We start from the raw sequence: 12,405 nt of genomic DNA, 5'->3' as shown, positions 1-12,405 counted from the left end.
CTAAATAAATAAATAGAAAATGTACTGTAAAATTGGGGGAGTAGGGATAGAACTGAAATTCAAACCTCGATAAAACTTTATTCTTACATGTGGCAAACTGATTTTTATACATAATAAAATGTTCCGGTTGTTTGAATTTTAGTATTTTTAAGATGTTGTGTAGTTCTATTTCATAACTTTAAAGATAAATATGCAATAGTAGGAAATCCCAGCTGGGTGAGGAAGGATTTCCTACGAAAGTGAGTTTTGAAAATTTTTGGATCGACACTTGGGATTATGAACATTATAATAGCTTGATTTGCTATTAGAATATATAATTTACGTAGCAGTAGCCTGTAAAAACCAACTCTCCCCTCTGTCATCCCTACTCACCCCATTTTACAGTACTGTCTTCTAACAGTAGATTATAATTCTCCTGAAAAATTAAAATCTAAATTTCATTTCAGATTAAAATTCTCTTCAAAAATTAAAAGACAAAAACAAGGCCACGAAAGTAATTTTGACCCAGCTACAAAAAAGCTTTGAACAATTGAAAACTTAATTTATTCAGTCAAGTTTTCCACACTATAGATTAATTATTAATTTAGACATTTTTTCCTAAATTATTTGGTCTTATCTAATAAGAATGTGAATACGCTGCACACTACATCAGCCAGGATTGTGGTCATATTTGGTGCTCCCGTTTTGGCTTACACATGCAGTTATGAAAATTGTTGTCGCCCTATCTGCCACTGCTTGCGTCTGTAAACTCGAAAGGCAATGATGTAAATTAATTAAAAATGAATCCAACTTATTTTCAAAAATGTACTAAGTTTCAAATGTCGTGTTCTTCTGTTATAACTAGTAGCGTTTCTCTTCACCTTATAATAACCCAAGTCATTAGGTACCTATATGCACCGTACGTACGTTTAAATAAATTATTATATTTTTAATTTGCTGAGCCCAGTTATAACTAGACATATCGCTAAAATTTTATAGTAGAACATAAACGTCTTCATAAACATTTCACAAAGTAACAGGTACAAAACTTCCGCCTGCCGGTTGGCATACATATCAGGAATAAAATACGTACAAATGTTCCCGTCATATCATATAATGAGATATGATATTCAATATGCATTTTGCGAGCCACATGCCGGCGTCAAGTCTTGATAACGGCCTCGGCCGGAAAGCGATATTGCTGCCAAAATGCATTACCGACTTGTTTATATAATACAGAAAGGTTTCTGCATAACGGACCAAGACTTAAATAATCCCGCTGTTTTCTACATATTATACAGTTATTTAGTTTTATAAAACTTAAATGGAAAAGGGTTGTTTTTTTTTTTTTCGTAAGAATAGAGTAATATTAATCAGAATAGTACATTACGATACAAGTGCGAAAAATAGGAAATTCGAAACGAGTGGCGATAAATTAAAACACGACCGAAGGGAGTGTTTTAAATCGACACGAGTTGCGAATTACCTATTCGCACATGTATCGTACAACGTTTTACAGTACATATGGCCCTTTAAATGTTCGACACAGTAACGTAATATGTGTTTAAATGTTTTTTTTAATAGAAAATCATATTTTGCATTGATAGCTAGTTTATACGTTCCTCCATTACTTTAAATATTTGCTACTGATTTAGACAATAAATTTGGTAAAAAAAAAAACAATCTTTTGGACTGTTCCATCTACATCTCTGCACGGAGACACAAGCTTCATCATAATTTGAGAATGTACTTGTCGAGCTGTACGGAAAAACCCGTAAAGGTAAATCACTATAGCTACGGACGTTCGGAAAGCGATATTGCCTGCAAACTGCATTACCCAGCGCTTGTTTATCTTGCACGAACATGTGCAGGCGACTGAGAGACAGGGGAGGACAACTACACAAAGGCTCTGGAAAATGTACCATTGGGAGCCTGAATCATGTTATAAACTGCGGTTTTGGCAGTTGTGAGGTAGCAGGTGCACAATTCTAAACTAACCTTAACCCATTTTTAGATACATAATGGTATTTTATACCAATGAAGAAATAAGAATTAGATACTTATGTCAATTGTAGGTACCTATCATCAAAACCTACTTCCAGCAATACCGTTGCATAATTTAAAAAGTTTTGTTATAAAAAAGACCCCAGGCTTTTGATTAAGAGCAACCATAATTATTTCAAGTGGAGACGTTCATAGTGATTTATAATGAAAGTCTCCGCTAATCTGCATATCGTCGCCAGTAGTGTGGGGACTCGTGAATAAAATTATCAGTTAGATTGAAAGTTAACGAGAATTAATAATGTAAAATTAAAAATTGCCATTTAAATAACATTTAACTAAACTTATTTATTACCTAATCAAATAATTTGAGTCATATTACTATATTCAGAAAATATTTGTTTTAAAATCACTATTCAGTAATAAGAAACTGACATGGTTTTTATATTTATGTAACATAGTATGTTGCTTTGATATTTAGCCTCTTTTGCATATCATTTTTAATTCAGCGCTGGTAAATAATAGTGATGTACCGATGCAGGACATGATTAATTTACGGATCATTGTCACAAACTAAATATAAATATTCAATTTATTACCTACAAACCTACCTACCTTACCTGATTTTATAAAGCTTCGAAATAAATTAAAAGTGGAAAAATGCACTGTTTGAGCGAAGCTCGAAATTGTGACTCTGGTTATTACACAGCCATACTCTTTTTGAACCCCGAGTAAACGCTTAGCAGATATATATAATGAAATAATAATTAGGTACTTTAAACTTCCTAAGTACTTAATAGACAACTTACTAACTAGAGAAACATATGTAAAAAATGAACATATTTACTAGTGAACATGAAAATAGTAGTATTTATTAACACTGAATCCGTCAACAATTTTAGACGTATTATTTCGTGCCCCCCCATTTTACTCATATTGGCTTACTCGACATTGAGACATCGATCCTCATTCTATCTCAGGATTATTAAATAAACCAACTATGGAGACGAGATTTTATGATTTGTACTCTAATAGACAAAATCATTATTTCTCCGGGCATTTCGCTTACCGCACTTGACCTTAAGAGCCGTAGTATGGGTTGGGTACCTTTACAACCTTCTCGGTTTGTTCAATAAAGAGAGACTCAAATAAAGGAACCTTTCATATATTCGAATTCATTGTTGGTTAAGCGTAGGCTTCGCAGATATGTAACTATCATCCATCCAACCATCGTTCATTACATACAATTTTTATATCCACTTCACAGTCCGCGAAAATGTTCTTACTCACTTTAATTTTCCAATGCGTCCATTATCACCTTAATTATATCACTAATTTTGTAGAGTTCCCATATAAAGTTCCACTCAGTTACAATACCCGTATGTTCACTGTAACTTTTTAACAAGTCCTATAGGTTTTTCGTTCTTTTTAGGGTATTGTTAATACACCTTAATTTATATGCACTTTGTTTCACAAAACTGTCTACTTAGAGTAAGATCCCAGAGCCGCCAAACCTTACTTATTTTCTCATGACTAAAATTTATGGGATAATATAGTGTATGTGCTTTTAATGTCTGCATACTTGCTATATTGACTCGATGGCCATTTGTCCGGTACAGAGTGCTAAAGGTAGGTACAGATATTGCTGACTTTTCTTAAATTCCAATGGCTGATTTTTATGTATATTTTAGGAAATATTGTTAAAAATTGATAATCAACCTTGCCAGACCATTTCTGTTGTTAGTAACTTTTACCAGATGCTTTAAAGCTGCCAAAAAAATATTGTAACTTTACTTATATTCTCACTCTTGATTTTTATATATGATACTCAGGGAACTATTACTATTACATTTTGTAAGTATCCACACCAATTGGAGGGGCTCAATCATCCCCCAGACTCACATAAAGTTTATATGTGTGTATGTGTCTGTGTGAAACTTTATGTGGGTTTGGGGGATGGCGGCCCCTCCAATTGGTCTGGCTACTTACAAAATGGTTTGTAATGTAATAGTTAGTATACAAAAATCAAGAGTGAGAATATAAGTAAAGTTACAATATATTTTTGACAGGTTTAAAGCGTCTGGTAAAAATTACCGCCGGCGGAAATGGTCTGGCGATATTGATTATCAATTTTTTTTTTTTTTTTTATTCAGCCATGAGAATATTGTACCAGACAAATGGCCGTCGGACCAATATAGCAAGTTTGCAGACATTAAAAGTACATACGAAAATCATATTATCCCATACATTTTATTCATGTTCTCATGAATAAGAAAGGTCTGGCGGCTCTGGGATCTTGGACCAACTTAGCAGTATGTTTATTTAGCCACTTCCATTATGATTTACAATTTAATTGTCCTTGTAGTTATTATTTTTGTAATTTTGTTTCTCGATCGTCTTCTGTCTGGCGCCGCGCGCCACCAGTGCTGCACTGGCAGGATCCCCATGTGAGGTTAGACGTTTAAGGAAACAACTAGGTTCGAGTTTAAACGTATAATGCCTTAAATATCACGTACATTGCTTTAAATACCTACTATAATGACCTATGCTGCGCGTGTGTTTGTGGGTAAGGTTACACACACACTACAATAACACAGAGAAACCAAGGAGATTTAATAAGTCTATTAATCTTACGGTAGATGACATCTACATTATCGCTAGACGCCTTCCTAAGGCGCATCGAGTGGAAATATTCGCTGTCCTCGGGTGAAGTCTCGGTAGCTCAGTCATCAGAGCGATGGGCTAGTGATCCAGAGTCGCAAGTTTGAGCCTCGCCCGAGACAAGGATTTTTTCCTCTTTTAATTTATTTCTAACCTTTATAGCTTCGATTAAAAAAAAAAATATCCGATTGTATAGTTTGCTCAAATTTCGGGTACCGTAGGCAAAATGGTAATTATATCGTATGAAGATACGAAACCCTCCATTATGCGTCGCCCAACATGAACTTGGGCGTTTTTTGTATCGTTTTTGTTGTTTGTCATCTATTTTATAGTATCCCTTTTTGAGAAGTAAAAACAATTTTAACAATTTAATTACATAATTTTCAATCCGTTATACATTCATGATTAAATTCCAAACCAAGCAGTTTTTATTGTGAATGATGTACACGGTTTTATTAATATTCATAATTAAACTAATTTTTGTCCAACTTCATTCGCCAACTACAACCCAGTGTAGGAAGTTTTGAGTTGAAAAGTTTGTGGAAGCTGGCATGTTCGTGTACTTGAGATAAATATAAAAGTGCTGAAAAGTTATATAGTAAGGCACTTAGATATGAAACTTTAGGATATTCATAATAATTATGTGACAGCACCTCTTTTACCTAAAAAGCTAGAATAAATATAGAATATCGTCGTTTTTGAAGTCGAAAGTACAAGTAATAAAATATAATGCAACTGATGTCAAATTAATATTGAACCAGTATGAGATTGACAACGTTTGAAATTGAATGCTGCTTTAGAAGGCCAATTAGGGATTCTTAATGTTTAAATAGGCTTACAACTGTGCTGTCATGTGGTGCTACGCTACAATTTGTAGCCACCTTTTTCCACTATGATATGCACATACTTGCAATACACGTTGAGCTCTGTCAGTTCGGTGGGATTACAAATTTATGAATAAATTATAACGTATATTATACTATTTCCAAAAAAAAAAAACACTTACCAAATTGTCGCTCGATCCACAAAATGTATGCTAAAATTTAATATGTTCACGTACCTGTAAAAAATAAATGTGGCCGTTAGTTAAGTGAAGTATATTCTACCTGTTTTGTGCCAAAGCGACTTTCCTAATGTATATAAAATTAATTTTCCAAAATGATTTTTAGTCAACGTTATTTACCTTGAAGGATTTAATAACTGGAGACGCCTTTATGCTACGCGATATTAAGTATGTAATTTTCTGTACAAAACAGTCTGCTGATTTTTGCGGAGGAGGGGCACGTCAAATATATGGCTGCTTAAGCTGGCTGGTAAAGTACAAATAGCCATGTCAAATAAACGTCAGACATACAATAAATATGACCAGTGGCCGAGGTTTTCGACAGGAAGTAAGCTCTTAAAGGCGACTCCAGTTGTTAAATCCTCCACGTTATTTACCTCGATGTGTATAACACGCGAGTAACCTGTAGGATAGCAATGTAGATACATATCCTTCATAAATATCATGTAACTAAATAACACTTGTTCCTATATTAATTGTAATAAACCGTAAATTATAAAACAAGGTAATAAAAATTGTTGGCCGCCCGTACTGTAAATAACTTTAAACAACGGAAAATAACGGTTAATTTCGTTTTATATATTTTATATTTAGTAATGAACGCCCTTATTACCATAAAACGAATATGTAAGGTGATTTTTAAGGCCCTGCATCGAAAAATACCGGGATCTTTGAAGCGTGGCAGGGGCTAGCCCCGGAAACAAACAGACGTGATTTTCGGATATATGTATCTTGACTATATGATAAGAGGTATGATACTAGTCGAAACAAAAAGGCTTAAAATTTTCTCGATAGAATATAAATCCAAAGTTACATCTACATTTTTAGTGTTTACCTCAGTGCAACTAGAAAACACATCTTCATCCAGCATAATCCACTTTAAAGTAAAGGTTTTCATCTCGTCTTAAACCTCATTCAACTAAATATTAACTTATTATCTTATACAAACGGATTTATTCTCGTTTTTGATTTTATGAATTCAACAGAAAACGCCCATTTTACGCAGTTCGACTTCTCTTTTTGTCATGCGTCAAAGTCATATATGCGTCCTTTATGCCAGTAATGTTAGATGGCCGTGGTGCCTCAAAGAGGTAAGACCTATGTCAAATCGCGCAGCGCTTCAAATTACGTAAAATCGACATATCCAATAAACGTTGAGTCGTAGCTCTATTAACTAGTAACGGAATCCGAGGTCTACTACGAATGGAGCTATCTCTACAGGCCTATACGTTACGCATGTGTGCGTGTTTGCTTAGCTACGTCAAAGTCAAATACTCTTTGAACAATTACAACGGGTAAGGAAGTTTCGACAGCATCTGTAATGTATCGGTAGCTGTGTGGTCGTGTAGACACCAAAGAAAAAATGCGAGACATCTATAGACCGATCGAATTTAATCGTAACTTTTTGTTTTCTTTTTTTGTTACTATATAATATCTTTATTGCTTATTTTCTATTTCATTGTAAAAGTTAATCTTGTCTGTCTTATACAGAAATAAAGTTATTCTTTTAAATATGTGTATTAAAAACATATTTTAATGACACGAATAATTTTATTTTATTCATACCAATTTTTCTATAGCCTAGGTAATCTTTATGTAAAACAAATATACTTATTATATAAAAAAAATAAACGAAAAAAATCAACATGTTTATTAGAAAAAAAAAACTCGTTTGCACGGGCCGGGGTTTGAACCAGCGACCTCTGATTTGTAATCCGCATGCCTTAAGAACAATTCACATAATTGATTTAACAGGATACTGTCAAAACGTCAATGACTAATATGACTTTTCAGCAAAGAGTAAAGTAACTATGCTTTTCAGTTTGATTTTACTTGACAAGGAGCAATAAGAAAAACGTACCGAATCCTCCCTTTCTTAAAATTGCCATTCAAAAAGAGAGATGGGCATTGTGATAAGAGGTATGGGCATTGTGAATTTCATCACGCTTTGTGTGGTAGGGCACAGCCAGTACAGAAAACCGCAGCCAAATAACACTAGACCCTACTCATAGTGTTGTGTTCCTGCCGGTGAGTAAGGTTGCCAGAGCTCAACGAGGGGGGGGGGGGGGGGGGGGGGGCGAGTTTAGGGTCGGCAACGCGCATGTAACTCCTCTAGGCGTACATAGGCTACGGAGACTGCTTACCATCAGGCGGGCCGTATGCTTGTTTGCCACCGACGTAGTATAAAAAAAAGAAAATTCAGCTCGTGTGTGGTGCTATCTATAGTTTTTTTTATATGGGTACGCTGACAGCTGTCGTTTCAATACGATTTTGCGAGATTTGGCGTTTTTAGGTTAATAATTATATAGAGATAACACCTGTCACCCTACCCATCGAGTTTGAAAAATACTATAAATGTTAACATATACAGGCTTACCATCAGGCGGGCCGTATGCTTGTTTGCCACCGATGTAGTATAAAAAAAAGAAAATTCAGCTCGTGTATGGTGCTATCTATAGTTTTTTTATATGGGTACGCTGACAGCTGTCGTTTCAATACGATTTTGCGATATTTGGCGTTTTTAGGTTAATAATTATATGGAGATAACACCTGTCACCCTACCCATCGAGTTTGAAAAATACTATAAATGTTAACATATACAGGATGGTTTTTGATAATGTATATCTTAGAACTTACACTGTTTTTAATTTTTTTTTTCAGATTTTAAAATTATACTTTTTTACCTTAATAAATTAATAATATATCTTAGTCTTGGCAAAGACGATTAAAGTTTTATACTTAGCAAAATCGCTTACTAAAAATGTCTTTCCTGTAAGTTTAGGCAACTGCTATAGCAGATACCACCATTTAACAGCAGTATCAGTTCATTACACTTGGTTCGGTGCTTCAACCTCTTGTCTAACTGTCTGATAATTAAAGTAGTTCTTAATAGACGGCGTTGTGCAATTTTGGATATCCCGATCAAACTTTTCATTTCAGAGGAACGCGATTCTGTGTTGATAATGTTAGTCAATACTTTATTTGTCCATGCTCTTGAAACCATTAGCCAACCAATTAGCTTATGGCGGGCATTGAAGGCTCGTTCTTTGAAATCAGATTATTAAATATAATTTCAATATAAGCCCATCAATCGAATAGGCATACATTTTGGTCAATTTCTTACCTATCAGGGGAATAATAAAATCGATAAAAAGAATGTAAAAGCGACGAGGGAATGAAAAAAACCGATAAGGGAATGACAAGGAATGACATAATGACAATGAATTTCGGAACAATTACTTCCAAAATAATACACTGAATCATAGAACGCTCTTAGCAACTTAATGTTATTTTTAAGATCTATAGAACGAAGTACCAAACGTTGATTTTAGTTGAAACCCCAGTCCAAAGGCATTGAATGAGAACCAGGGGAAAAGAAATAAGTATGTCTTTGATCGACTGTTATGATTACGATAATTTTTACTTAATCCATGAAAGTAAATAATCATTTACTTGACATATGATTTTACATTGTACATGCCCATGAAGAATACATTTTATATGAAAACACACGGGAATGAAAATCACAGTGAACCAAAACCACGGGAACGATATTATGAAATCGTTTATTTCAGGTGAAAGACCCATAATTACATCACAAACAAACGAAAATACAATACAAATTAACTTAAATTAAAAACAGTCAAAATAACAATCATAAATACATACGTCAATTTTGTGTTACCTGTAAGAATAGCATATATTTTTAAGAAAATAAGTAAACTAAATATCAATATCCTTAGTAATTTACCTCTAGTTTTATGTCAACCTAATATCCTAAGAGCATTTATTAGAAACATATTAAGAAGTTCTAAATGTCACGGAACGTGTAGTGTGACTTCCTCGGATTTTATGATATTTTATTTTTCTTTGAAAGTGTTTTTGGAAGAATTTTATATCAAATGTTAACACTTACACCTATTCCACAATACGGTTTAAAAATTGTATGGATATATAACGACTTTATAACAATTTTAATAACATACATCTTGTTATCAGTTTTCGTGTCACCGCCGCGCGTGGTAACATAAACATGCAGTACTCGGTAGAAAGTTACCTTTACGTCTGGCAGCCTTTTTAACGCTTTTTTTTTAGAACAGCAATACTGTGTTGGTGTCAGATTTGCAAATGGCTGAAGGATTGCAAATGTCGAAAATTATTTTTTTGTGTTAATTAAAAAGAAAAGGTCAACCTTAACGCGTCACCGCCATGTTTGAGTTTTTAAAAGTCAGTGCTCATTTCACGTTATTGTTTGTAACATAAGATATACCTAATACATTCGAGATTGAGCTAATTATTTAATATTTGCAAAGTCAAAGGTAATTTTTAGGTAATACCGAACATGTTTCAAATTGTCACGACAGTGGCCTCAAAATTCTCTCCCCGCCACGGACTATTGAATCCACGTTCGTGTCATATAGATACGTGGTCGTGACATTCTCAATTCGTTTGATTAATTTAGAGGCATATTCACTCTTTAGAAATGGATTTTATTAGCTACGTTCATTTGTTATTATTGCCCAACTGCCGAAGCAGAAAAATGGTTTCCGCGTGTATGTGGATGTATGATGTGTATCCGATTCTTTGTCACGCTCTACAGCGTTAGTTTGACGAATTTCAACGTATGAGCTGTCATTCGATGTGTCGTAGTCATGGGAGTAACTTAGGCTATATTAAAAATATTGTATAATTCAAAATAGTGGAGTTGGCCGCCAAAATGCCGAAACGTCACGGCTGAGGGACACTTTGTGACAACCGTGATTATGTACTCATTTTATTTACCTTTCCTGAGGGTATTAAGCTTGACCATATGCATCAAAAAATGCTTTTTATACGTAACAATATGTGAAAAATATTTTTCTGGACACAATTTAAGAATCACCCTGATTGTTTGAGTAATTGTTTAAAAGTTTCACTTTTTTTGTAGTTTTCGTTGTTACCATATACTTACTTTTTTCTTTTTTATATGTAGGTGACAACTGTGATTCACTATCATCCGAAAAATTGGTCGTCGGAAAACGGCACCCTGTATTTCCTGCCTCAACAATATATTACTAAATAAAATATGATAACTAACAATGTAAGATACCGAATTTAAAAAGATAGGTAGTGTTATACCTACAATTATCTATACTATTGACATCTTCCAAAAATCAACAATAAAAATTGGCTATATTGTAGTCTCAGATTTATTACAATTTACAACAATATAATTTTTTATTTTCTAGTAGCAAGTAATAACGCCATCTTTTTTATTTTCTAAGAATTAAGTTTCTGGCCGACCGCGTATAATCGTAGTTAACTTTTGTAACGCTAGATGGAGCTTTCACCTTCACGTGCGCCGCGGACTCCGCGGAGCGCTTCCATGTGTGCGTGCTAGCGGGGAGTGAGGAAGCTATCGGGCGTGGCTTACGAACCGGTATTCACGGCTTTAGTAGGCCCTTAATATCAACAATTGGCACTGTAAACATAATATCCAGCATAGTCAGGACTTTGCTTACACCATGACTATAGTAGAGAACGTGCAAGTTGTTTGAACGCACTATTGCCCCATAACCGTTAGCTAGAATATCTAATAACTGCCAGGAATCTATGTGGGCAAAGCTAGAAGCAAAAGCGTTTATAGTAATTAATAATAACAGATTAGGGTCTGAGTAAAGTATCGGGGTCTAAGTATAAAAATAAAGTGGATAACCGCTCAAAAGCGCTTCTCCATAAAAACGTATAATTAGCCAAAGCTATCTCCCTTCGCTTGATATTTTTTTATTTTAAATTATTATGACAGTTAGGATCGTCCAAAACATTTTATGAAATTCTTTTTCGCTCCTAAACCTTTAGTATAATAATAATAATATAAAAAAATGTAGGGGTATAACTATATACGTGTAAAAATATTTACACTTATATTAGATAGATTTTTTATTATTATTATTTTATTTGATACACTATCAGCTCTTGGAGCTGATGCGTGTATATCGCAGCATTAGTGTTTATTTAGCACTTTTTAATGTTCTAAAATGTATATCTAGTCTATTTTTGAAAGAGTTCATTGACGCCACTAACAACAGTTTCTGGTAGAGAGTTCCACACATTTACTACTATTATTATTACTATTTTTATTATATTGTGTAGTAATATATGAGCTTTTTCTAGTTCATGTATATTTCTTCCTATGGCTTTATTTTTGAGGAGATCTTTCGAGTCTTTAAATCGGTATATCTTAACGAGGCAGCCATAAGTCCACCATTCTCATAAATATACACTAAAGCCCCTCCCTGATTATTATAATGCTTTTACACGCTCGTGTATCTGTATTATTTATTTGGCACATTCTCTATCCCTTGGTCCACATCGGGTATGCGATGGTGATAAGATTTGAGCGCTTCGGTAATTGCCGTAATCGACTCACTGGACCACCACAGTGTAATTACTACTGTGCATACATACAGCGACCTCAATTATGTTGTTAGTAGCAGGCAGGCGTTATTGTAATATCCTAGAATCAGAAGTAGGCATATCCAGTGAATAAATAGCTTTGGTCACTTTTAAACCGAGGTCATTGCATTGGTTCGAACCATCATTTATTTATTTATAGGTTTCTCCAAACTTGTGTAATTTTTTTTACCGTCAGTTTTTTTCCAAGAAGTATAAAATTTCTTTAGGTTAGGAAAATAAAGTGATAAAATAAACCAAATTGATAG

The 12,405-nt window shown here is 34.1% G+C and overlaps 2 long non-coding RNA genes across 2 annotated transcripts in view; both read right to left on the bottom strand.

The window, feature by feature from the left end:
• Positions 1 to 12,405, bottom strand: part of LOC133519223 (uncharacterized) — a 121,835-nt gene that overhangs the window by 59,831 nt on the left and 49,599 nt on the right. The window lies entirely within an intron of this gene.
• LOC133519215 (uncharacterized) lies at positions 3,127 to 6,204 on the bottom strand. The gene is made up of 2 exons (XR_009799598.1): positions 4,327 to 6,204; positions 3,127 to 3,428 (listed from the first exon to the last, which is right to left on the bottom strand). It is a non-coding gene; the product is annotated as an uncharacterized LOC133519215 (long non-coding RNA).

The sequence above is a fragment of the Cydia pomonella genome, chromosome 6, assembly GCF_033807575.1.
Source record: "Cydia pomonella isolate Wapato2018A chromosome 6, ilCydPomo1, whole genome shotgun sequence".
NCBI lineage: Eukaryota > Metazoa > Arthropoda > Insecta > Lepidoptera > Tortricidae > Cydia > Cydia pomonella.
The sequence above is the reverse complement of the archived record's forward strand: the minus strand, read 5'-3'. Positions and strand labels throughout refer to the sequence as shown.